Below are 26,308 nucleotides of genomic sequence, written 5' to 3' on the forward strand. Positions count from 1 at the left end.
AAAGAGCTCCTCGGAATATCAGAGTGTGGGATCACTCGTTTGGCAAGCCTCTCCATGGTGGGAGGAAGGATGATCAGAGTGAGGATTCGGTTGACCAGACTCTTGGCTACAGAGACTGGACTTGGTGGAAGAGAGGGTGGTGCTTAACTGACTGGAAGCATTATCTTCCGCAATCTAACCGACCAACTGTTCGCACTGCTCCGACTTGGACAGTGTTGTCCGGCGCCGCCAAGCTAAGTTTGACATGAAACTGGGTACGGTGGATGTTGTTTTTTTTTTTTTTTTTTTTCTGGTGCAATGGCAGCAGGCACAGTTTCATTGTGCCCAGGGCCATGGCCTCTGCGTGCACCATCACGCTCACTTCCCCGTCCCTTAGTGCTCGCCTTCTTCATATTAATGGTTTTGTCGCTAGATGTGGCGCAGATTGTTTTACAGTCTGCTAAAGACTGTTTTCGGATGCAGGATAGCATATGTCACAGAAACCCACAGAATATAGACACTATGTTAGACCCAGATTATTGGAATTTGCAATACAGACACTGTTTTCTGATGTAGTACAGTATTGGTTACAGAACAGCACAGATTATGAACACTAAGTTAGGCGCAGATTATTGGAATTTGCAATACAGACACTGTTTTCTGATGTAGTACAGAATTGGATACAGAACACCACAGATTATGGACACTATATTAGGCCCAGATTATTGGAATTTGCAATACAGACACTGTTTTCTGATGTAGTACAGTATTAGTTACAGAACACCATAGATTATGGACACTATATTAGGCCCAGATTATTTGAATTTGCAATACAGACACTGTTTTCTGATGTAGTATAGTATTGGTTACAGAACACCACATATTATGGACACTATATTAGGCCCAGATTATTGGAATTTGCAATAGACAGTTTTTTCGATGCAGGACAGTATATGTCACAGAAACACACACAATATGGACACTATATTAGGCCCAGATTAGTTAAATTTGCCCTAAAGAAACAGTTTTCGGATGGTGTACTGTATATATCACAGAAAACAACACACTATGGACACTAGATTAGACCCAGATTATTGGAATTTACGCTAAAGAAACAGTTTTCGGATGGAGTACTGTATATGTCACGGATGTGTATTAAACGCACACTATAGACAATAAATGTGGCGCTGATTATTAGAATTTACGCAAAAAGACACAGGTTGCGGATGATGTCACTAATAGGTATTAAAGAAAAATATCTTGCTGCTGTCAAACACACACACAATAGTCCTGAAAAGCTTTTGGTAGTGAAAACAGCAAATTTCTCTCCCTGCACTATCTGTCCCTTCCTCAGCACGGATGTCCCTGAGACTGATCAATTTAGAACAGGTAAAAATATATTGCTGCTCTAAAACACACACACACACACACACACACACACAGGACCTTTCACAGATTCTTACCCTATGAACTAAGTATACAGACATGTGGAGCGGCGCCCGGGGATCTCTCTGCACTTACTATTATCCCCGGGCGCCGCTCCGTTCTCCTGCTATGCCCTCCGGTATCTCCGTTCCCTAAGTTATGGTAGGCGGAGTCTGCCCTAGCGCTGGCCAATCGCATTGCAGAGCTCACAGCCTGGGAGAAAATAACCTCCCAGGCTGTGAGCTCTGCGCTGCGATTGGCCAGCGCTAGGGCAGACTCCGCCTACCATAACTTAGGGACTGGTATCTCCGCCTACTATAACTTAGTGAGCGGAGATACCGGAGAGCATAGCAGGAGAACGGAGTGGCGCCCGGGGATAATAGTAAGTGCAGAGAGATCCCCGGGCGCCGCTCTACATATCTGTATAGTTAGTTCATAGGGTAAGAATCGGTGAAAGGTCCTCTTTAAGGACTTTTGGGTCTTTGAAAAGCATTCTTAGAATAATAACTGTGAATTTCGCTCTCCACACTGCGTTTCCCTTACTACGCTCTGCTCTCCCTGACTATGACTGATCCGAGCACGTGTCATCGGGTGTTATATAGCATTCCGGACAGCCAATCACTGTAATGCCAGCTGCCAACATGGCTAATGGCATTAAAGTAATGGCAGTACTTACCTGCACGTTTATTGGCTGATTGGCAGCTGCGAAACATGCGGGGAGGAGACTCGAGCATGGCGCTCGAGCACATGCGGTACTCGCCAAGTACCGCCATGTGTCGAGCATAGAGATCGAGCTGAACCGGTATTCAGACAAGCATGCTCGCTCATTACTGTTAAATAGTGAAGTGCATATTTATTTTTCTGGTAGTACCGAAATACGCCCCTATATGCTTTCACCAGAAATAACTGGAACAGTGCTGTGCGTATACAGTACAGACCAAAAGTTTGGACACACCTTCTCATTCAAAGAGTTTTCTTTATTTTCATGACTATGAAAATTGTAGATTCACACTGAAGGCATCAAAACTATGAATTAACACATGTGGAATTATATACATAACAAACAAGTGTGAAACAACTGAAAATATGTCATATTCTAGGTTCTTCAAAGTAGCCACCTTTTGCTTTGATTACTGCTTTGCACACTCTTGGCATTCTCTTGATGAGCTTCAAGAGGTAGTCCCCTGAAATGGTTTTCACTTCACAGGTGTGCCCTGTCAGGTTTAATAAGTGGGATTTCTTGCCTTATAAATGGGGTCGGGAGCATCAGTTGCGTTGAGAAGTCAGGTGGATACACAGCTGATAGTCCTACTGAATAAACTGTTAGAATTTGTATTATGGCAAGAAAAAAGCAGCTTAAGTAAAGAAAAACGAGTGGCCATCATTACTTTAAGAAATGAAGGTCAGTCAGTCAGCCGAAAAATTGGGAAAACTTTGAAAGTAAGGGCTATTTGACCATGAAGGAGAGTGATGGGGTGCTACGCCAGAAGACCTGGCCTTCACAGTCACCGGACCTGAACCCAATCGAGATGGTTTGGGGTGAGCTGGACCGCAGAGTGAAGGCAAAAGGGCCAACAAGTGCTAAGCATCTCTGGGAACTCTTTCAAGACTGTTGGAAGACCATTTCAGGGGACTACCTCTTGAAGCTCATCAAGAGAATGCCAAGAGTGTTCAAAGCAGTAATCAAAGCAAAAGGTGGCTACTTTGAAGAACCTATAATATGACATATTTTCAGTTGTTTCACACTTGTTTGTTATGTATATAATTCAACATGTGTTAATTCATAGTTTTGATGCCTTTTATAGTCATGAAAATAAAGAAAACTCTTTGAATGAGAAGGTGTGTCAAAACTTTTGGTTTGTACTGTGTGTATATATATATATATATATATATATATATATATATATAATCGAAAAAAATTGGACTGCACTCCAAGCGTATCTTCAAACAGTGTGTGTTTATTCACCCATATGTGGCATAGCGACGTTTCGGCTCCAACTGAGCCTTTCTCAAGCATTGGTGAACAGTTAGTGACAAGTATATAAAGGTGTATCACAAATACAATCAATGAAATTACATAATTGGTACTTTACAGATAATACCTGTAAGCGATATACAAATGTGCAATAAAACAGGACTTTCATATTACATAAAGTGACTAGTGCTTACGCTGTTAACAAAATATTGTATAGTGTCATATTGTACATAAACAACCGAAAGATACATAATTAATTGCACCTGCAGCTTATCACCATCTCATTTATATATAGATTTGAGTGATAACCATGTGCAAAACATAAAAAGCTGATGAATAAAAACCTGATAGAAGGATGTAGCCCACGTGTACTGTAGAAGGCTACATCCTTCTATCAGGTTTTTATTCATCAGCTTTTTATGTTTTGCACATGGTTATCACTCAAATCTATATATAAATGAGATGGTGATAAGCTGCAGGTGCAATTAATTATGTATCTTTCGGTTGTTTATGTACAATATGACACTATACAATATTTTGTTAACAGCGTAAGCACTAGTCACTTTATGTAATATGAAAGTCCTGTTTTATTGCACATTTGTATATCGCTTACAGGTATTATCTGTAAAGTACCAATTATGTAATTTCATTGATTGTATTTGTGATACACCTTTATATACTTGTCACTAACTGTTCACCAATGCTTGAGAAAGGCTCAGTTGGAGCCGAAACGTCGCTATGCCACATATGGGTGAATAAACACACACTGTTTGAAGATACGCTTGGAGTGCAGTCCAATTTTTTTCGATTCTACGATTGGGTAAGCACCTGCTGCCGTGCTTGGACTTTGCACCCACCCTGTACGTTAGGTGGTGCCGCCTGTGTTTTTTCTTTTTCTATATATATATATATATATATATACAGTATATATACAGCAAAAACGAAGGCAGCACTCCAGGTTGTGAAAAGAAGTGGAAGGTTTATTCACCCAACCAGCAGCAACGTTTCAGCTCTCTCTATGGAGCCTTTGTCCAGCTGAGTAACATGTGCATAATGGCATACATAAATAGTGACAGTAATTAACATGATTACAAATCAATTCCAATAGTCATAGACATAAATAAGATGAATATAAAAATAACAATCATGTAAATGGTATAATTCATCCATACAACTAGTATATATATAGTGACGAATAGGTGCATATAAAAACATACATGGTGTAATTCATATTGGGTACAATATGCCCTAATCTTGCATAATTGGTGATTATTACAAATGTGAACAGATGTGTAAGTATATTGAAAAATTACTTAAAAACCTTTGAATGGGTAAGAGGCTGAAGCGACATGGTGGAGACTGCTGGCGTCCGGAAAACCGCAGCGGCGCATGCGCCGCACCGTATATTATCGCGAGACTTGTACCAAAACTGAGTGACGTTGCTGACCATAACAAAGATGGCCACAATGGAAACATGAAGTAAGGGCGCATGCGCCACAAGGCGTTGACGCCCATCCAGCTTGACACAGCACTAGTTGATGGAATGTATACCGCATATTTAGCAGAGAAGCCGATCCATAGATCGGGGGCCGGCGGTTCAATGCCGGTCACCGTCAGGACATCCGTCTTGACAGGTGGGCGTGGCTCTCATACCAGCTCCACCCTGTCGTCCAGATTTATCGGCGCATCCGCTCCAAAACGCTCGTACCTGTCATGTAGTGACTAGTCCAAATGAGGGATCAGTCACAACAGACTGCAGGAGCGTAAGGATCCAATGCATCGGTAACCTTGTAATAGTGAAAATATATGAAAAAGAAGGGAAATTAAAGCAGGATTATCCAACCGTCCGTGTGATGTGACCCCAGTCCCCCTTACAGGGGCTAAAGCCACAGCAGGCAGACAGGGACAATCACTGCACCTTTCAGCAACGCAAATAAGTACAAGAATGTGAATAAGGATCGCCGACACAGTTCCTCCAGTCTTCGCCCCAAATGTCCATTCATAGTATAAAGTCATAGTAAGATCCTGTATAAAACAGAGGAGATAAGGAGAAAACCAATTAGATAAATAGCACATGTTATTTTCCATAGACGTAATCAGAAAAAGAAAGGACATGCATAATCAGCAATTAAACAACCCTAAACTCCACATTTAGGCCCTGAGGTTTCAGGGTGCCCAAAGTGTAAATCCAGTATAGTTCACGTTTTTTCAGTAATTTGACACGATCACCCCCTCGTCTGGAAGGAGTTATTTGTTCCAGAATTCTAAATCTTAGGTCATTTTGTGTGTGTTTAGCATCAGCAAAATGTTTTGACACTGGGAGATCCATTTTTTGTTTCCGAATGGAATAGCGATGTTGGTTGAGACGAGTTTTGACGTCCCAAGTAGTCTCCCCAATATATAAAAGGTTACAAGGACAAATCAGCAAGTACACAACATACGACGAATCGCACGTTAGGTACTGTCTGATTTTAACATTCTGTCCTGAAATTGGATGGAGAAATGTATCACCTTTCAGCATCAGCTTGCAATTAATGCAGTTGTAGCATGGGTAACAACCCTTCCTGGTGGATCCAAAGTAAGACTCGCATGTCTCCCTGGATGTGCCAATATCTGATTTGACCAGTCTGTCGCCTAAATTGCGACTGCGTCGATAGGAGCAAAGAGGTGGAGCCTTAAACTCCTCAATTTGTTCAAAGTTACTAGCCAGAATGCGCCAATGCTTTCTGATAATGGCCGCAATAGTCGTACTATTGGTATTATACTCAGAGACAAAAGGGATCCGGGGCTGGGATCGTTTAGGATCACCTAGTCCCGCCTTAATAGTCTCTTTAGTAAGGGGTTTCACCCTATTAGTATGTTCTTGAATAAGCTTTTTAGGGTAACCACGTATCTGGAATTTCTGGCCCATCTCTTTTAATCTACCATCAACTAGTGCTGGATCTTGCACAATTTTCTTCACACGAAGAAGTTGACTAAAAGGGAGTGACCTAAGCATAGGTTTTGGATGGTGGCTCTCGTAACGCAACAGTGTGTTTTTGTCGGTTGGTTTTACATACAGGTCGGTTATTAGCTTGTCATTTTGGATGCTGACCTGGGTATCCAAAAATTGTATTGTAGATTCAGAGTGGGAGAGTGTAAATTTCACACTAGGATCAATGGTATTAAGGAAAACGTGGAAGGCGATGAGGTCCTCCGTGGCGCCGACCCAAATCAGGAAAATGTCGTCGATGTATCGCCACCACCCCAGCACATGGCTGAAGTGGTGGCACACATAGACGACAGACTCCTCAAGATGGGACATGTAAAGATTTGCGTAAGTCGGCGCCACGTTAGACCCCATCGCGGTACCACGCAATTGTAGGAAAAAGTCATCCTGAAATAGGAAATAATTCCTAGTCAGGATGAACCTGAGAAGGGAACTCAATAACTGTTGACAGTCAGTGCTGTATTGTGTCTTTTCTAGAGTCTGTTCGATAACTCGTATACCTAACTCATGTTCTATAGAGGTATAAAGGCTTATCACGTCGAATGAAGCCAGTATTGCCCCCTCTGGTACGGACAGATCTGCAATTTTGGTTAAAAAATCATTGGTATCTCTGATGTGGGAACGTGATGCTGCTGCATAAGGACGCAAGATTTGATCAAGGAAAATGGCTACCTTACAAAACAATGAGTCCACGCCCGAGACGATGGGGCGTCCCGGGGGTGGAGTCAGAGATTTGTGTATTTTCGGTAAAGTATATAAAATGGGCGTTGTCGGCTTGTCACAATATAAAAATGAAAAAATGTTGTCATCAATTATACCTTTCACTTTTGCTCTAATCAGAATATCCTTTAGTTCTCTTAACAGCACAAACTTCGGATCATTATAGATCCTCTCATAAACCTTAGTATCGGCCAATTGCTCTCTGATTTAATTTCCCTTCTTTTTCATATATTTTCACTATTACAAGGTTACCGATGCATTGGATCCTTACGCTCCTGCAGTCTGTTGTGACTGATCCCTCATTTGGACTAGTCACTACATGACAGGTACGAGCGTTTTGGAGCGGATGCGCCGATAAATCTGGACAACAGGGTGGAGCTGGTATGAGAGCCACGCCCACCTGTCAAGACGGATGTCCTGACGGTGACCGGCATTGAACCGCCGGCCCCCGATCTATGGATCGGCTTCTCTGCTAAATATGCGGTATACATTCCATCAACTAGTGCTGTGTCAAGCTGGATGGGCGTCAACGCCTTGTGGCGCATGCGCCCTTACTTCATGTTTCCATTGTGGCCATCTTTGTTATGGTCAGCAACGTCACTCAGTTTTGGTACAAGTCTCGCGATAATATACGGTGCGGCGCATGCGCCGCTGCGGTTTCCGGACGCCAGCAGTCTCCACCATGTCGCTTCAGCCTCTTACCCATTCAAAGGTTTTTAAGTAATTTTTCAATATACTTACACATCTGTTCACATTTGTAATAATCACCAATTATGCAAGATTAGGGCATATTGTACCCAATATGAATTACACCATGTATGTTTTTATATGCACCTATTCGTCACTATATATATACTAGTTGTATGGATGAATTATACCATTTACATGATTGTTATTTTTATATTCATCTTATTTATGTCTATGACTATTGGAATTGATTTGTAATCATGTTAATTACTGTCACTATTTATGTATGCCATTATGCACATGTTACTCAGCTGGACAAAGGCTCCATAGAGAGAGCTGAAACTTTGCTGCTGGTTGGGTGAATAAACCTTCCACTTCTTTTCACAACCTGGAGTGCTGCCTTCGTTTTTGCTGTATGTTCACAATTGGACCTTGGTCACAGGTCTTATAAGGAGGACTTTTTGCACCCGCATATATTCTTTGAGTGCTGCTTCTTTCTTTTTCTTCTATATATATATATATATATATATATATATATATATATATATATATATATATATATATATATATATATATAGTTTTATTAGACTAATTTAAGGAAAGAAACAATTGTTATCTTGAAACAACATCTACCATTAGCACATGACTAATCTTTATATGAAGAGCACCAACCAGTAATGCAGTCTAAATTTGTAACACCACTTTTCAACAGTACAGGGAAGAAAATATTGTTCATGAGCAGCAATTGATTGGGCACAGTGTTCTGTGGATATATAGTAGGGCACTCAAAAAGGTGTAACAAACTCACACATCTCTGTGATTATTCCTGTCATTACTGTTCTCAAACTGTGAAGCACTGGAGAATGTGTTGGTAGCTATAAAATAATAATAAGACCAGAAATAATAATACTTGTTAGTATGTGCACAATCTTTGAAATGTGCAGATAATCGAGAGCCACAGAGTGGTAAAAAAAAAAAAACAACTGTGAGTGACAACAGTTCAGTAACTCGTCCTGGGAGAAAAATGTTCTCAAGAAGTCTAGAGGACATTGCATGCATGCAGAAATAAGTACATGTACTTAGAAGAACTCAAAAAGCAGATATTGCTACAGAGCACCCGAGCACAATAGAAGTCAATGGGAGAACCCGAGCATTAAACCAGGCACCCCCTGCTCTGAAGAGGTGAGGGTGTCTTGTTCGTAGGAAAAGGTCAGAAATGAATGGAAACTCCACTGAAATGGTTCGGGAACAGCATGGAGAGGATGTCTAGATGCATCTTGGACACCCAGCTCACTGCTGGGAACAATGTTGTACGAGTAGTACGCCACTTTTACAGACTGACAATAATACGCACAAAACCAAAGATAAAATCAATTTTAGAGGAAAAATTGTTAGGAAACAATCTTTCCTGTATATTTACTTGTATATAAAGTGCAAATGATGCCAAAAATTACAAGGAAGAGGCATTCCGATACAACCTGTATATCACATAAAGGAGGGCCTCATTCACATTGTGGTACAATTGTTCAGCTAGTGGGACTCCTACACTCATGAAGCCTATGCACTAAGTGAATGGGCTGCCACAAATCACAAGGAACCGGCACTCCAATATACCCTTTATTACACATAAAGGAGGGCATCATACACAGCCTTGAAAAATTATGAGTGATAGCCTGCTGGTGATCCTCAAAAGCATTAGGAGCAAGGGCCTGCTGGTGACCCTCTCAAAACATTAGGGGCGAGGGCCTGCTGCTGATCTGACCATCTAATAAATTAGGGGAGAGGGTCTGCTGCTGAGCTAACCCTCTAAAACATTAGGGGCGAGGGCCTGCTGCTGATCTGACCATCTAAAAAATTAGACTTGAGGGTCTGCTGCTGATCTGACCATCTAAAACATTAGGGGTGAGGGTCTGATGCTGATATGACCATCTAAAATATTAGGGGAGAGGGTCTGCTGCTGAGCTAACCCTCTAAAACATTAGGGGCGAGGGCCTGCTGCTGATCTGACCATCTAAAAAATTAGACTTGAGGGTCTGCTGCTGATCTGACCATCTAAAACATTAGGGGTGAGGGTCTGATGCTGATATGACCATCTAAAATATTAGGGGTGAGGGTCTGCTGCTGAGATAACCCTTTAAAACATTAGGGGCGAGGGCCTGCTGCTGATCTGACCATCTAAAAAATTTGGCTTTAGGGTCTGCTGCTGATCTGACCATCTAAAACATTAGGGGTGAGGGTCTGATGCTGATATGACCATCTAAAATATTAGGGGTGAGGGTCTGCTGCTAAGCTGACCATCTAAAACATTTGGGGCGAGAGCCTGCTCGTGAACTGACCATCTAAAACATTATGGGCAAGGGCCTGCTGGTGACCCTATATAACATTAGGGGTGAGGGTCTCCTGCTGAGCTGACCCTCTAAAATATTAGGAGCAAGGGCAGCCTGATAAGCATGTTGATATGATTGAAGAGGAGGAGGATGAAAAAAGGAAGATTGAACCATACAGTTGCAAGAAAAAGTATGTGAACCATACAGTTGCAAGAAAAAGTATGTGACGGCGAACTTTGCTCGTTGGCGATTCGCCAAACATGCAAACATATGGCGATATTTGCACGCGTCATATTTTTTTTGCATAGAGCCGAACTTTGACCCATGACACATCAATCAGGTGGTCTGTTAAATTTGGAGTACCGCACACCGTTATTGCTAGTGCCAGCAAGGACTTGTTAGTCGTGATCAAGTAGTAGAAAATTGCGGCACACAGAATTTTTCTTTGCTGTTAAATTTTTATCTTGTATCATCATATGATCATCATGATCCAGTGCAGTTTACAGGGTATATAAAGCAGGCATGTATAAATCAGTATGGTGACCGGACGTTTCGGCCTATCAGGGCCTTCTTCAGCGGTCTTAATTTAAAACAAAGCAACACGTACTTCCGCGAGCAATAGGGTACATGCATAGAGATCAAAATCATTTTTTGGATGATGAAAAAATAAAAAAGGATTTTTTATATATAGAACACAAAATCAACACATAGTGAAAAAAAAAAAATATATATATATACACTCACCTAAAGAATTATTAGGAACACTATACTAATACGGTGTTGGACCCCCTTTTGCCTTCAGAACTGCCTTAATTCTACGTGGCATTGATTCAACAAGGTGCTGATAGCATTCTTTAGAAATGTTGGCCCATATTGATAGGATAGCATCTTGCAGTTGATGGAGATTTGAGGGATGCACATCCAGGGCATGAAGCTCCCGTTCCACCACATCCCAAAGATGCTCTATTGGGTTGAGATCTGGTGACTGTGGGGGCCATTTTAGTACAGTGAACTCATTGTCATGTTCAAGAAACCAATTTGAAATGATTCGAGCTTTGTGACATGGTGCATTATCCTGCTGGAAGTAGCCATCAGAGGATGGATACATGTTCTCATTCTGTTTACGCCAAATTCGGACTCCACAATTTGAATGTCTCAACAGAAATCGAGACTCATCAGACCAGGCAACATTTTTCCAGTCTTCAACAGTCCAATTTTGGTGAGCTCGTGCAAATTGTAGCCTCTTTTTCCAATTTGTAGTGGAGATGAGTGGTACCCGGTGGGGTCTTCTGCTGTTGTAGCCCATCCGCCTCAAGGTTGTGCGTGTTGTGGCTTCACAAATGCTTTGCTGCATACCTCGGTTGTAACGAGTTGTTATTTCAGTCAACGTTGCTCTTCTATCAGCTTGAATCAGTCGGCCCATTCTCCTCTGACCTCTAGCATCCACAAGGTATTTTTGCCCACAGGACTGCCGCATACTGGATGTTTTTCCCTTTTCACACCATTCTTTGTAAACCCTAGAAATGGTTGTGCGTGAAAATACCAGTAACTGAGCAGATTGTGAAAAACAATCGGTATTTTCCTGTAGCTGTCTACATGTGGTGCGTGGCGCTGGATGCAGGGCAATGTAATGGAAAGTGCGCCCTTTAAAACAGGAGGGACGCCAGGTATGCTGGTCACGTGCGGCGTGAGTCACATGACACGGGCGGGGGAAAGGGAAGGAAAGGAGGGGGGAAGTTTATCTCACCCTTACAAGTCGTCATTTCAACGGGTCTGAAAAGGAAATAAAAAACCTTGTTAGTTTCATAGAGTCAATAATTTTTTCAGTCTCATTAAATATTAATAGAGAAATCACATTCCCGGTTGAGGCCGTGCAGTGAAAGAGTTCCCAGCGTGTGGATCCAGTATGCCTCTCTTTGTTTTAAGCGCAAGATCCGGTTACCGCCGCTTCTTGGAGAATCAACTTGCTCCAACATTTGAAAACGTAATTGCGAGACCCAGTGCTTTTTTTCACTGAAGTGATGTGGGACGGGTAACAAGGTGTGTCCAAGTCTGATTGTGGATTTATGTTTGCTAACTCGATCGCGGACATGTTGTGTTGTCTCTCCCACATATGCCAGGCCACATGGGCACTTCAGTACATAAATCACAAAACTGGAATCACACGTATAAAATCCCTTAATTGGATAGGATCGTCCTGTTCTTGGGTGGGTGACATGTTCACCTCTGACACTAGAGCATTGTGCACAGTGTAGACAAGGGAATGTCCCTTGTCGCTGGCTCCTCAAGAATGTCTGTTTGGGTAATTTGGTGAAGCTCCCTATGTTGGCTCTAACTAGTTTATCTCTGATGTTGTGGGGTCTTTTGTAGCAAGTGAGAGGGGGTTGGCTAAACTCTACGATATTGGGGTAGGCTTTTTTTTTTTTTTTTTTTTTAAACAAATGTTATTGAGCGAATCAATACAATACAAAAATGGAGCAATGGAGGGATGACAAGCCTCCACTACTCTTGCAAAGGTCAAAACAGAATACAGGTCTGACAATCACATAGCATGTAGTACAGTGTAATTATTGAGGTAGATCAATAAGATGACATCAATTGGAAATGTTGGATAACAGTCTTCATCAATGGTGTTGTAGTATCGCTATACAATTTGTAGTATCGCTATATATTTCATCTGAGATATATTTCATCCGAGACGGGCCAAAGTGGGAGTGATAATACCATCTGTGATTCTTATAGACAATGAGAAAGTAGGGACGGGAAAGCAAGTTAGAGGTATCGACCATCAGAATATGTATCCTGGAAGTCCAGCAATTGCAGGTCAATTCGCCTAGTAACCTCTAAAGGAGATCCATTTATTCCAGATTTTCTGAAATTTGTGGTGAGATCTCAGTTCCCATGAGGATAGCTCCTCTAGACGGTATATCTGGTCAATTTTCTGGAACCACTGTTCCATGGAAGGAACATCAGTGGAAAGCCATAATAGAGGGATTAATAATTTGGCTGCGTTCACAAGATGTCTGAAAAGTGCCAAATTAGGAGGAGAAGGGTCATAAGGGAAAAGATTCAGGAGTGCAACTTCCGGTGTAGTGGTGATAGTGGATCCACATATCATATTACTTGTTTAAAAGACATTATCCTACCATTTTAGTAAGATCGGGCACGTCCACCATATGTGAAGGAAAGTACCTCTCTGTTTTGAGCACCTCCAACATGTGTCGGATGCCGATGCTGAGTAAAAACATGTCTTGTCAGGAGTTTTATACCATCGCAAAATAATTTTATAGTTGTTCTCCTGAATCTTAATATATCTCGAGGCCTTATGTGAGGAATTAAGAATATTGAGGGTGTCCTCCTGGGAAAAACATTTGTCTAGGTCCTTTTCCCATAATCTAATGAAAGCAGGCGTTAGAGCGACAGGGCGGGTCCTCAACCTGTTGTACCATAATGAGATAATTTTTTGTGGGGTGGAGCTTGACGAGACAGTATATATTCAAACCAAGTGATAGGGCGTAACAATGTGTGCAAGTTGGCGTTTTGACGACTGTATGGCCGCAGAAAATGGAGCCCATTAAAATTGGAGTGAGGTACTCTCAGAAGGTCACACATTTCATTTATGGATAATAGCTGGTCAATATTATAAAAATCAATCAATCTCCTCCCAGAATGGCTAATCTCTATAGGAAGGCTATTCTTTAAGGCCTGGGAAGCCAGATGGAATACGTCTTCTACCCTTAAAATAGGTGACGGGAGTGGGGAGCGTGTAGGGTGGCTTTCATAACCGGTGTGATATTTGGATGTATAGGTAACGGGGACATGTGTCCTAATAGGGCTGCTCTGAAGGGAAGTCCAAGCAGGGATTCCTCCATCGGGACCCAAGATTTCTGTTTGGGGGCACCCAACCAATCTACCACTCTCGTGAGTAAAACTGCTCTGCCATACAATTCGGGGTCTGGTAATGAGATACCCCCCCCCCCTCTCTCGGGTAAGACAAAGATTTATAAGACATTCTGGCCTTTTTCTTATTCCATATGAAGGATCGGAACAAGGATCTAAGTTTAGTGTAGTACGTGGAGGGGACGGGGATTGGTAAGGTCTGTTGGAGATAAGTAAGTTTAGGGATAATGAGAGAAAGTAGAATATTTTTCCTCCCGAACCACGAGAGTGTAGGGACGTCCAGGGAATTTAAGTTCTCAGCTAATTTATTTTGGAGAGGGATGTAGTTCAAATTAAAGAGTTGGTTTGGGTCTGTACTCCTTTTTACACCCAGGTAGGTTAAAAAAGGGGAGGACCAATTAAAAGGTGAACTTGATTCTAGGTGATTTCTCAAGGACTTTTTAAGGCCTGTAGAGATTATCAGTGATTTGTTATGATTCACCTTGAAATTGAAAAGTGATCCATATGTTTCCAGGTGGCCATATATCTTAGGAAGAGCTGTTTCGGGATTGCTTACTATTAAAAGCAAGTCATCCGCGAAAGCGGCAATTTTGTGCTGCTGGTCACCAATAGATATTCCCTGGATGTCCCCATCCATCCGGATGGTCTGCAGAAGAGGTTCTAGGGCGAGGACGAACAGGAGGGGGGATAGGGGGCAGCCCTGCCGTGTGTCATTGCATATCTTGAAGGGGACAGACAGGGTATCATTTACTCGGACTGAAGCCGAAGCATGAAAGTACATAGCTTCTATTGCATGAATAAAGGGAGAGGGGAAATTGCGAGAACGCAACGCTGAGTACATAAAGGGCCAACTGACTCTGTCGAAGGCCTTCTCAGCGTCCGTGCTGAGAAGGACTAAAGGAAGGCCTTTTCTCTTGACGTAGTGAATAACATTGAGAATTCGGGCCGTGTTATCTTTCCCTTCTCTCTGTTTAACAAAACCCACTTGATCTCTGTGGATTAGTGATGGGAGGAGTGTAGCCAATCTGTTTGCAAGCATCTTGGCCAGGAGTTTTAAATCAATATTAAGAAGGGAAATGGGCCTATAGTTAGGGCATAAAGAGTGGTCTTCACCTTCCTTGGGGATTAATGTAATGTGGGCTCTGGTCATATCAATAGTCAATGGCGTACCTTGCAGAGTGTTATTATAAACTGGAAGAAGGTGTGGAATCAGTATTTCATGAAAAGACATGTAATAGAGTGTAGGGAGCCCATCTGGACCTGGGCATTTTCCCCTGGGGGAATTTTTAATGGCATCTAGAAGTTCCTTAGAGGAGAAGGGGGAGGCCAGGTGGACTTTGTCCTGTTCCGAGAGAGAGGGGAAATACAAGTTAGAAGACAGCGTAGAATCTGTGTTACCCGATAGAGACTGCAGTGATTTGAGGTTGTAGAGGGATTCGTAATAATCCCTAAATAGGGAAGCTATTTTACTTGACTCAAAAGTTAATTCACCCTCCAGGGTTTTTAATTTATGAACATAGTTATTTAGTTTCCGACATTTGAGTCTGGACATCATATAGCTGAAAACCTTATTTCCATGCGCAAATATTTTGTATTGAGAGTGTAGGAATAGTTTTGCTGATGCTATATTCATAAGGTTTTTGAGGATGGCCCTACACGAGGACAGTTCTTGTAGATGTGATTCTAACAGAGACCTTTTATGAACGCTTTCCAGGAAATGGATTTTTTCATGGAGGGAATTTATTTGTTTTTGTATCTCTTTTTTAAGATGGGTACCAAGGCTGATAAAGTGGCCCCTTATATACGCTTTATGGGCGTCCCAAACTGTTTGAGGTGTGACCTCAGGGGTGCAATTTGTAGTAAAGTATTCTTCTAGTAGGCGTTTCAGTTTAGTTTTCATATCTGGAGAGCTAATAAGTAGGGATGAGCGAACCCGAACTGTATAGTTCGGGTTCGCACCGAATTTTCGGGTGTCCGTGACACGGACCCGAACCCGAACATTTTCGTAAAAGTTCGGGTTCGGTGTTCGGCGCTTTCTTGGCGCTTTTTGAAAGGCTGCAAAGCAGCCAATAAACAAGCGTCATACTACTTGCCCCAAGAGGCCATCACAGCCATGCCTACTATTGGCATGGCTGTGATTGGCCAGTGCAGCATGTGACCCAGCCTCTATTTAAGCTTGAGTCACGTAGCGCCGCACATCACTCTGCTATGATCAGTATAGGGAGAGATTAACTCCTCCAAAAGACTTCATTCTGTGATCGATCTGCAGCTGTGGATCATTGAAGTGCTATTATTGACTTGCTCACTTTTTTGAGGCTGCCCAGAGCGTTTTTAGATCACTTTTTTTCTGGGGTGATCGGCGGCCATTTTGTGACTTGTGGTGCGCCAGCACAAGCTATCACCAAGTGTATTTAACCATCGATAGTGTGGTTATTTTGTGCTATATCCTACATCAGCTGCAGGCTGAGCCTGTGTCACCGAAGTGCATTTAACCATCAACAGTCTGGTTATTTTTTGGCCAAATACTACATCAGCTGCTGGCTGAGCCTGTGTCACCGAAGTGCATTTAACCATCAACAGTCTGGTTATTTTTTGGCCATATACTACATCTGGTGCAGGCTGAGCCTGTGTCACCCAAGTGCATTTAACCATCAACAGTGTGGTTATTTTTTGGCCATATATTACATCAGGGGCAAGTTGAGCCTGTCACCCAGCGCCTAAAAAATAGACCTGACATTTCTATTCAACCAAATCTGTACTGTTTTAGCTGGTCAAGTTATTTGTAGTGACCGTAAAAGCACACTTTTTTTTCTGGGTTGAAAAACCATCCCCAAATTTGCCATTCTCAAAATAACTAGTTTCTGGTATTTGAGGCCTACTTGAAATCTATCCCAAAAAGAATATCTTACATTGAAGCTAGTGATAGTGTCATTCAGAAAAACCTAAGACACACGCTACCGTGCAGATAGAAGTCTGTAAAAGCACACTTTTTTTTCTGGGTTGAAAAACCATTCCCAAATTTGCCATTCTCAAAATTGTGGTGAACGGGAATAATTAGGAAAACATCTAATAAGGGACGCGGACGTGGACATGGTCGTGGTGGTGTTAGTGGACCCTCTGGTGCTGGGAGAGGACGTGGCCGTTCTGCCACAGCCACACGTCCTAGTGAACCAACTACCTCAGGTCCCAGTAGCCAGCAGAATTTACAGCGATATTTGGTGGGGCCCAATGCCGTTGTAAGGATGGTAAGGCCTGAGCAGGTGCAGGCATTAGTCAATTGGGTGGCCGACAGTGGATCCAGCACGTTCACATTTATCTCCCACCCAGTCTTCTGCAGAAAGCGCACAGATGGCGCATGAAAACCAAGCCCATCGGTCTGTCACATCACCCCCATGCATATCAGGGAAACTGTTTGAGCCTCAAGTTATGCAGCAGTCTCTTATGCTGTTTGAAGACTCTGCTGCCAGGGTTTCCCAAGGGCATCCACCTAGCCCTTCCCCAGGGGTGGAAGAGATAGAATGCACTAACGCACAACCACTTATTTTTCCTGATGATGAGGACATGGGAATACCACCTCAGCACGTCTCTGATGATGACGAAACACAGGTGCCAACTGCTGCGTCTTTCTGCAGTGTGCAGACTGAACAGGAGGTCAGGGATCAAGACTGGGTGGAAGACGATGCAGGGGACGATGAGGTCCTAGACCCCACATGGAATGAAGGTCGTGCCACTGACTTTCACAGTTCGGAGGAAGAGGCAGTGGTGAGACCGAGCCAACAGCGTAGCAAAAGAGGGAGCAGTGGGCAAAATCAGAACACCCGCCGCCAAGAGACTCCGCCTGCTACTGACCGCCGCCATCTGTGACCGAGCACCCCAAAGGCAGCTTCAAGGAGTTCCCTGGCATGGCACTTCTTCAAACAATGTGCTGACGACAAGACCCGAGTGGTTTGCACGCTGTGCCATTAGAGCCTGAAGCGAGGCATTAACGTTCTGAACCTTAGCACAACCTGCATGACCAGGCACCTGCATGCAAAGCATGAACTGCAGTAGAGTAAACACCTTAAAAACAAGGAAGTCACTCAGGCTCCCCCTGTTACCTCTTCTGCTGCTGCCGCCTCGGCCTCTTCTGCTGCTGCCGCCGCCTCGGCCTCTTCTGCTGCTGCTGCCGCCGCCTCGGCCTCTTCCTCCGCCTCTGGAGGAACGTTGGCACCTGCCGCCCAGCAAACATGGGATGTACCACCAACACCACCACCTGCGTCACCAAGCATCTCAACCATGTCACACGGCAGCGTTCAGCTCTCCATCTCACAAACATTTGAGAGAAAGCGTAAATTCCCACCTAGCCACCCTCAATCCCTGGCCCTGAATGCCAGCATTTCTAAACTACTGGCCTATGAAATGCTGTCATTTAGGCTGGTGGACACACACAGCTTAAAACAGCTCATGTCACTTGCTGTCCCACAGTATGTTGTTCCCAGCCGCCACTACTTCTCTAAGAGAGCCGTGCCTTCCCTGCACAAACAAGTGTCCGATAAAATCAAGTGTGCACTGCGCAACGCCATCTGTGGCAAGGTCCACCTAATCACAGATACGTGGACCAGTAAGCACGGCCAGGGACGCTATATCTCCCTAACTGCACACTGGGTAAATGTAGTGGCGGCTGGGCCCCAGGCGGAGAGCTGTTTGGCGCACGTCCTTCCGCCGCCAAGGATTGCAGGGCAACATTCTTTGCCTCCTGTCTCCTCCTCCTCCTACTCAGCTTCCTCCTCCTCTTCTTCCACCTGCTCATCCAGTCAGCCACACACCTTCACCACCAACTTCAGCACAGCACGGGGTAAACGTCAGCAGGCCATTCTGAAACTCATATGTTTGGGGGACAGGCCCCACACCGCACAGGAGTTTTGGCGGGGTATAGAACAACAGACCGACGAGTGGTTGCTGCCGGTGAGCCTCAAGCCCGGCCTGGTGGTGTGCGATAATGGGCGAAATCTCGTTGCAGCTCTGGGACTAGCCGGTTTGACGCACATCCCTTGCCTGGCGCATGTGCTGAATTTGGTGGTGCAGAAGTTCATTCGCAACTACCCCGACATGTCAGAGCTGCTGCATAAAGTGCGGGCCGTCTGTTCGCGCTTCCGGCGTTCACACCCTGCCGCTGCTCGCCTGTCTGCGCTACAGCGTAACTTCGGCCTTCCCGCTCACCGCCTCATATGCGACGTACCCACCAGGTGGAACTCCACCTTGCATATGCTGGACAGACTGTGCGAGCAGCAGCAGGCCATAGTGGAGTTTCAGCTGCAGCACGCACGGGTCAGTCGCACTGCGGATCAGACACACTTCACCACCAATGACTGGGCCTCCATGCGAGACCTGTGTGCCCTGTTGCGCTGTTTCGAGTACTCCACCAACATGGCCAGTGGCGATGACGCCGTTATCAGCGTTACAATACCACTTCTATGTCTCCTTGAGAAAACACTTAGGGCGATGATGGAAGAGGAGGTGGCCCAGGATGAAGAGGAGGAAGAGGGGTCATTTTTAGCACTTTCAGGCCAGTCTCTTCAAAGTGAGGGAGGGAGGTTTTTTGCAACACCAGAGGCCAGGTACAAATGTGGCCAGACAGGGCCCACTACTGGAGGACGAGGAGGACGAGGATGAGGAGGAGGTGGAGGAGGATGAGGATGAAGCATGTTCACAGCGGGGTGGCACCCAAAGCAGCTCGGGCCCATCACTGGTGCGTGGCTGGGGGGAAACACAGGACGATGACGATACTCCTCCCACAGAGGACAGCTTGTCCTTACCTCTGGGCAGCCTGGCACACATGAGCGACTACATGCTGCAGTGCCTGAGCAACGACAGCAGAGTTGCCCACATTTTAACGTGTGCGGAATACTGGGTTGCCACCCTGCTGGATCCCCGGTACAAAGACAATGTGCCAACCTTACTTCCTACACTGGAGCGTGATAGGAAGATGCGCGACTACAAGCGCACGTTGGTAGACGCGCTACTGAGAGCATTCCCAAATGTCACAGGGGAACCAGTGGAAGCCCAAGGCGAAGGCAGAGGAGGAGCAAGAGGTCGCCAACGCAGCTGTGTCACGGCCAGCTCCTCTGAGGGCAGGGTTAGCATGGCAGAGATGTGGAAAAGTTTTGTCACCACGCCACAGCTAACTGCACCACCACCTGATACGGAACGTGTTAGCAGGAGGCAACATTTCACTAACATGGTGGAACAGTACCTGTGCACACCCCTCCACGTACTGACTGATGGTTCGGCCCCATTCAACTTCTGGGTCTCCAAATTGTCCACGTGGCCAGAGCTAGCCTTTTATGCCTTGGAGGTGCTGGCCTGCCCGGCGGCCAGCGTTTTGTCTGAACGTGTATTCAGCACGGCAGGGGGCGTCATTACAGACAAACGCAGCCGCCTGTCTACAGCCAATGTGGACAAGCTGACGTTCATAAAAATGAACCAGGCATGGATCCCACAGGACCTGTCCATCCCTTGTGCAGATTAGACATTAACTACCTCCCCTTAACAATATATTATTCTACTCCAGGGCACTTCCTCATTCAATACTATTTTTAATTTCATTTTACCATTATATTGCGGGGCAACCCAAAGTTGAATGAACCTCTCCTCTGTCTTCGTGCCGGGGCCTAAATGTGTGACAGTGGCCTGTTCCAGTGGTGGGTGACGTGATGCCTGATTCTCTGCTATGACATGAAGACTTATTCTGTGCTGACATAAGGCCAGATTCTCTGTTACGGGACCGCTCTCCTCTGTCTGGGTGCCGGGGCCTAAATGTGTGACAGTGGCCTGTTCCAGTGGTGGGTGACGTGAAGCCTGATTCTCTGCTATGACATGAATACAGATTCTGCACTGACATAAGGCCAGATTCTCTGTTACGGGACCTCTCTCCTCTGCCTGGGTGCCTGGGCCTAAATGTGTGACAGTGGCCTGTACCAGTGGTGGGTGGCGTGAAGCCTGATTCTCTGCTATGACATGAATACAGATTCTGCGCTGACATAAGGCCAGATTCTCTGTTACGGGACCTCTCTCCTCTGCCTGGGTGCCTGGGCCTAAATGTGTGACAGTGGCCTGTTCCAGTGGTGGGTGACGTGAAGCCTGATTCTCTGCTATGACATGAATACAGATTCTGCGCTGACATAAGGCCAGATTCTCTGTTACGGGACCGCTCTCCTCTGTCTGGGTGCCGGGGCCTAAATGTGTGACAGTGGCCTGTTCCAGTGGTGGGTGACGTGAAGCCTGATTCTCTGCTATGACATGAATACAGATTCTGCGCTGACATAAGGCCAGATTCTCTGTTACGGGACCTCTCTCCTCTGCCTGGGTGCCTGGGCCTAAATGTGTGACAATGGCCTGTTCCCGTGGTGGGTGACGTGAAGCCTGATTCTCTGCTATGACATGAAGACAGATTCTGCGCTGACATAAGGCCAGATTCTCTGTTACGGGACCGCTCTCCTCTGTCTGGGTGCCGGGGCCTAAATGTGTGACAGTGGCCTGTTCCAGTGGTGGGTGACGTGAAGCCTGATTCTCTGCTATGACATGAAGACAGATTCTGCGCTGACATAAGGCCAGATTCTCTGTTACGGGACCGCTCTCCTCTGTCTGGGTGCCGGGGCCTAAATGTGTGACAGTGGCCTGTTCCAGTGGTGGGTGACGTGAAGCCTGATTCTCTGCTATGACATGAAGACAGATTCTGCGCTGACATAAGGCCAGATTCTCTGTTACGGGACCTCTCTCCTCTGCCTGGGTGCCTGGGCCTAAATGTGTGACAGTGGCCTGTTCCAGTGGTGGGTGACGTGAAGCCTGATTCTCTGCTATGACATGAAGACAGATTCTGTGCTGACATCAGGCCAGATTCTCTGTTACGGGACCTCTCTCCTCTGCCTGGGTGCCGGGGCCTAAATGTGTGACAGTGGCCTGTTCCAGTGGTGGGTGACGTGAAGCCTGATTCTCTGCTATGACATGAAGACTGATTCTGCGCTGACATGAAGCCAGATTCTCTGCTATGGCATGAAGAGACTGATTCTCTGCTGACATGAAGCCAGATTCTTTGCTATGGCATGAAGAGACTGATTCTCTGCTGACGTGAAGCCAGATTCCCTGCTATGGGGCCTCTGTCCAATTGATATTGGTTCATTTTTATTTTTTTTATTTTTATTTTAATTCATTTCCCTATCCACATTTGTTTGCAGGGGATTTACCTACATGTTGCTGACTTTTGCAGCCCTCTAGCTCTTTCCTGGGCTGTTTTACAGCCTTTTTAGTGCCCAAAAGTTCGGGTCCCCATTGACTTCAAGGGGTTCGGGTTCGGGACGAAGTTCGGATCCCGAACCCGAACATTTTCGGGAAGTTCGGCCGAACTTCTCGAACCCGAACATCCAGGTGTACGCTCAACTGTACTAATAAGCTGTTCATTAAATCGCCATTGGCTATTGGGTCTATGGTTTGGTGAAAATATGGGGGCATGGTCAGATTATTATAGAACCTATTTCAGCCTTGGAGCATAACTGAAGATGTTCTTTTGAGATGAGAAAATAATCTAGTCGTTGATATGACCTGTGTAATGCTGAATAGAAGGTATAATCTCTGGAATCTGGATGTATGGTTGCCAGACATCGATCAGGTGAGCTTTGGCTAAGGTTTTCAACAGGGAGCGAATGCCCTTTCGGGATTGAGCAGATTTATGGGAAGAGGAGTCAATGAGGGGGTTTAGGATAAGATTTAAGTCCCATCCTACCACTGTAACGCCCTCTCTAAAAGATTCCAACTTAAAGAGAGTTGATTTTAGCCAGGGTATTTGGCGACTGTTTGGGGCGCATAAATTTACAAAGGTATATAGGTGTTGACCTATCTTTCCCTTGATCATTATAAAACGGCCATCAGGGTCACATAATTGATCATCTAAGATAAAGGGGACCTTGCTCTGAAAGCCAATGCTCACTCCTTTAGAGTTTGAAGTGGGGGAACCACAGTGATACCATGTTGGATAAAATGAGAAAGATAGGTTAGGGAAGTGATGAGTTTTGAAGTGTGTTTCCTGTAAGAAAACTATATTTGCTTTATCTTTCCTCAATATCCCAAAAATCTGGCTTCGTTTAGATGGTGAGTTGCATCCCTTAACATTATAAGAGGCAATTCTAATAGCCATCATGGGGATGAAGAGGAGAGGTAATTTACTGAATTATGTAAGCACAAGAGCTTGTATCATTAATGAATTGTGCAGGGTACTTAACGTCCAGCTGAGTTGAAACAGACGAGGGACGTTATCTAGGTGATGAAATGACCCGTCTCGGATGAATACACCGCTGAATAACGAGAGACCTAGACAAAAAAACAGTAAAACAAATACAAAATGAAAAAATGAATACCGTGATCAAACACAACATAGGGGTCCTGAGGGACCTGGAGAGAGGGGGGAAGTGGCATTTGCCAAATACGTACCCGGCTTGCTATGGACAGTACTATAGAAGCCGCAGGACTAAGGCAGTAAGGTAAAGGAGGTAAATGGGAATAGGTGCATTGGACCAAATACTCCCTTAATAGGATATCTAGTTTGGGAGTACATGGAGAAATGTAGTGTACGGGGACTGTAATGCCCGTCACTACAGAAGGGTCACTTGTGTGCTGTCGTCCCCCTTATTTATGGGGAAGTTGGTATAAGTCGTCTTTATAAAATTTAATGTAATGTAATGCTATGTATTTCCCTGTTGCTGTAAAATGTGCATGTACAGGCCTGCTAGGGGTGTCATTTCAGCTCTTAGTCACTAGAGAGAGCTAGGGAGCCCTAGTTTATATAAGGCCCAGTCAGGGAAAGGAAGGTCAGTCTAAAGTTGTGGTTGGAGTCTGAAGTCTGTAGTCTAGTCTAACCAGAGATTAGGCTATGTCAGAGTCAAGTCCAGGCCTGAAGCCTGTGGACCAGGAGAGGGTAATGCAGTCCCTGTAACCGGGTTCCAGATCCAAGGAAAAGGTTCCCCTCCTGAATATATATATGCAGAAGCAGGAACACCACAGCTAATCAGCCTGAGGACACTGAGAGAGTTCAGAAGTTTCTAGAGTCAGTGCTGAAGTTTCTAGAGCCTGAGGAAACTGAGAGAGACAGAGGCAAGTCCAGAAAAGCAAGAGGTACTCAAGACAACAGAGGAGGTACTTGATAGAGATAAAACCAAGGATATACGCCAGAGCTAGGGCATTGGACCTTGGAGAAGAGTTTCTATGTTCCAGGATCAGTCAGGAATAGAGTGCAAGCTGCCTGTACTGCAAGTCCTGTGTTTAACACTCTAAAGTCACCTTGCTATATATATATATATATTGCCTGCATCAACTGTATTGAAAATCAACTGTCTTCAAAGGAACTGCGCTTCCGTCAATGTCCCTAAATGATGACTACTAAAGTTTGAATTCTGGTTTAACATCACGTGGTTCCTCAGTTATTCCTGCTATCCTCAAACGGCGTGCCACCGTTTAATTGGCACTGGCGTCACGAACATTTCTCATCATCACCTGCCCTTGCAGAGAGTCAGCCGTCTCAGGTTAGTGTCTATTGCACTACAACACCCAGGAACATTTCTAAACCTAACTTGAGTACGCTGCACCTCGGCATGGAAGCAGACATATGGGTAAGGGGGGGATGGGAGGCGGAGAGGAGGGATAGAGATATAGGCGGGAGGGTAAAAGGTAGCTCCAAGCCAATATAAATCTTCTAGTCATGTGAACATAGGGCAAATTCCTAGAAAATGGGGAAAAATTAAGCCGGAGGCCGCTGAGTACATAGAATAGCCCGAAGGCGCTGAGAACACAATAAGGCAACATACTGCCGGACACACATTCAGCGCATCAAAGGAAAAGCACTGAGGCAATGTGCGGCCGGGCATATTAACCGGAAATGCCGAGTACATATCATAGCTGAGTGACACTAAGGGTATTATATGGCAATATTATACCAGTAATGTTCCGGGTTAGAATAGTAGAGGGTATATCCCAAGGCATAGTGTCGCTGGGCACAACACCCAGTAGTGATCTAGGAATGTTGGGTATACATGATAGCTGGACGGTTCCAAGAGTACACAACTTATCTTTTATGCACCAAGAGCACAGTATGGCGATATAATGCCGGACACATAGTGGGACCCAATGTTTGGGGGAAATCCTTGGGGCAATGCGTCGCTGGGAACTATACCAGGAACACTAAACAGACAGCTTTGAGAGTATTAAAAGGCGATATAGCATCTGCCGCATCGTGCGTCAGAATAGCTGGGGATAAATCTCAGGGTGAAGTGAAGTCGGGTAACTACTATAGGGGACAGGAAGTGTTAAGCGGATAAAATAGCCAGACGATTCTAAGAACTCCATAGGGCAATGCATTACCGGACATATTACTGGTTAGAGTTGGTTCTAAGGTACAATATTACTAGGTATAGCATATTATAGAGGTCAGAGAACATTAATTTAGAGTAACAGGAAGTAAACGTTGAGGCATTATATCATAGGGTACACTGCTTAATAGTAGGCATGGCATATTAGGGTATCACAGGATTAGAGAAAAGGGGGGAAGAACTAAGATGTACACCTTAAGAAGTATAAGAAAAAAGGGAAAAAAGGGAAAGAAAAGGTAAGTTGAGAGCTATATACTCATCATGTGAGACATATAGTGGGGAGAAACGGCGCTTCTTTGCATCAGATGGCGTCTGTTGCTATGCGTCTTGGGGTGAGCGACTGGTTTTTCTTCTTCTCCTTCTGCCTCTGGGCCTTGGGGGTGCATTTTGTTTCAAACGGCACGATTCTGGGAAGCTCCGGCAGGGATGTTAAGTCCTGGACAGCATCCGAGTCCTCAATATCCAGGGGAGGAATGTCCAGTAGATCAAATGTTGAGATTTGATGGTAATCCTCTTGCCTTGGTAAGAAAAAGATAACCTGAATGGGAACTGCCATCTGTAGAGGATTTTGTGACTTCTGAGCCAATCCGTGAGGGGTTTCAGGATCCTTCTTTTTTGAAGTGTCATTGGGGCCAAATCTTGATAAACGCTAATTGGCACCCCATTGTACTTTACTCCACCTGGCTGACGTGCTCTGATTATTACTGCCTCTTTGTCTTGGAAGTGGAGGAAACGGCAGACAATATCTCTGGGGGGTTTGTTGCCCTTCGGTTTCGGGCGTAGGGCCCGGTGGGCTCTCTCGATGACAATTGGAGCAGAGCGTTCTGGGCCCAGTAAACCATCGCAGATCTCTTTAACAATCTCTGAGGAGTCTTGGGGAGAGTCCATCTCTGGAACTCCTCTAAAGCGTAGG

The sequence above is a fragment of the Bufo bufo genome, chromosome 3 (genome assembly GCF_905171765.1).
Source record: "Bufo bufo chromosome 3, aBufBuf1.1, whole genome shotgun sequence".
Lineage (NCBI taxonomy): Eukaryota > Metazoa > Chordata > Amphibia > Anura > Bufonidae > Bufo > Bufo bufo.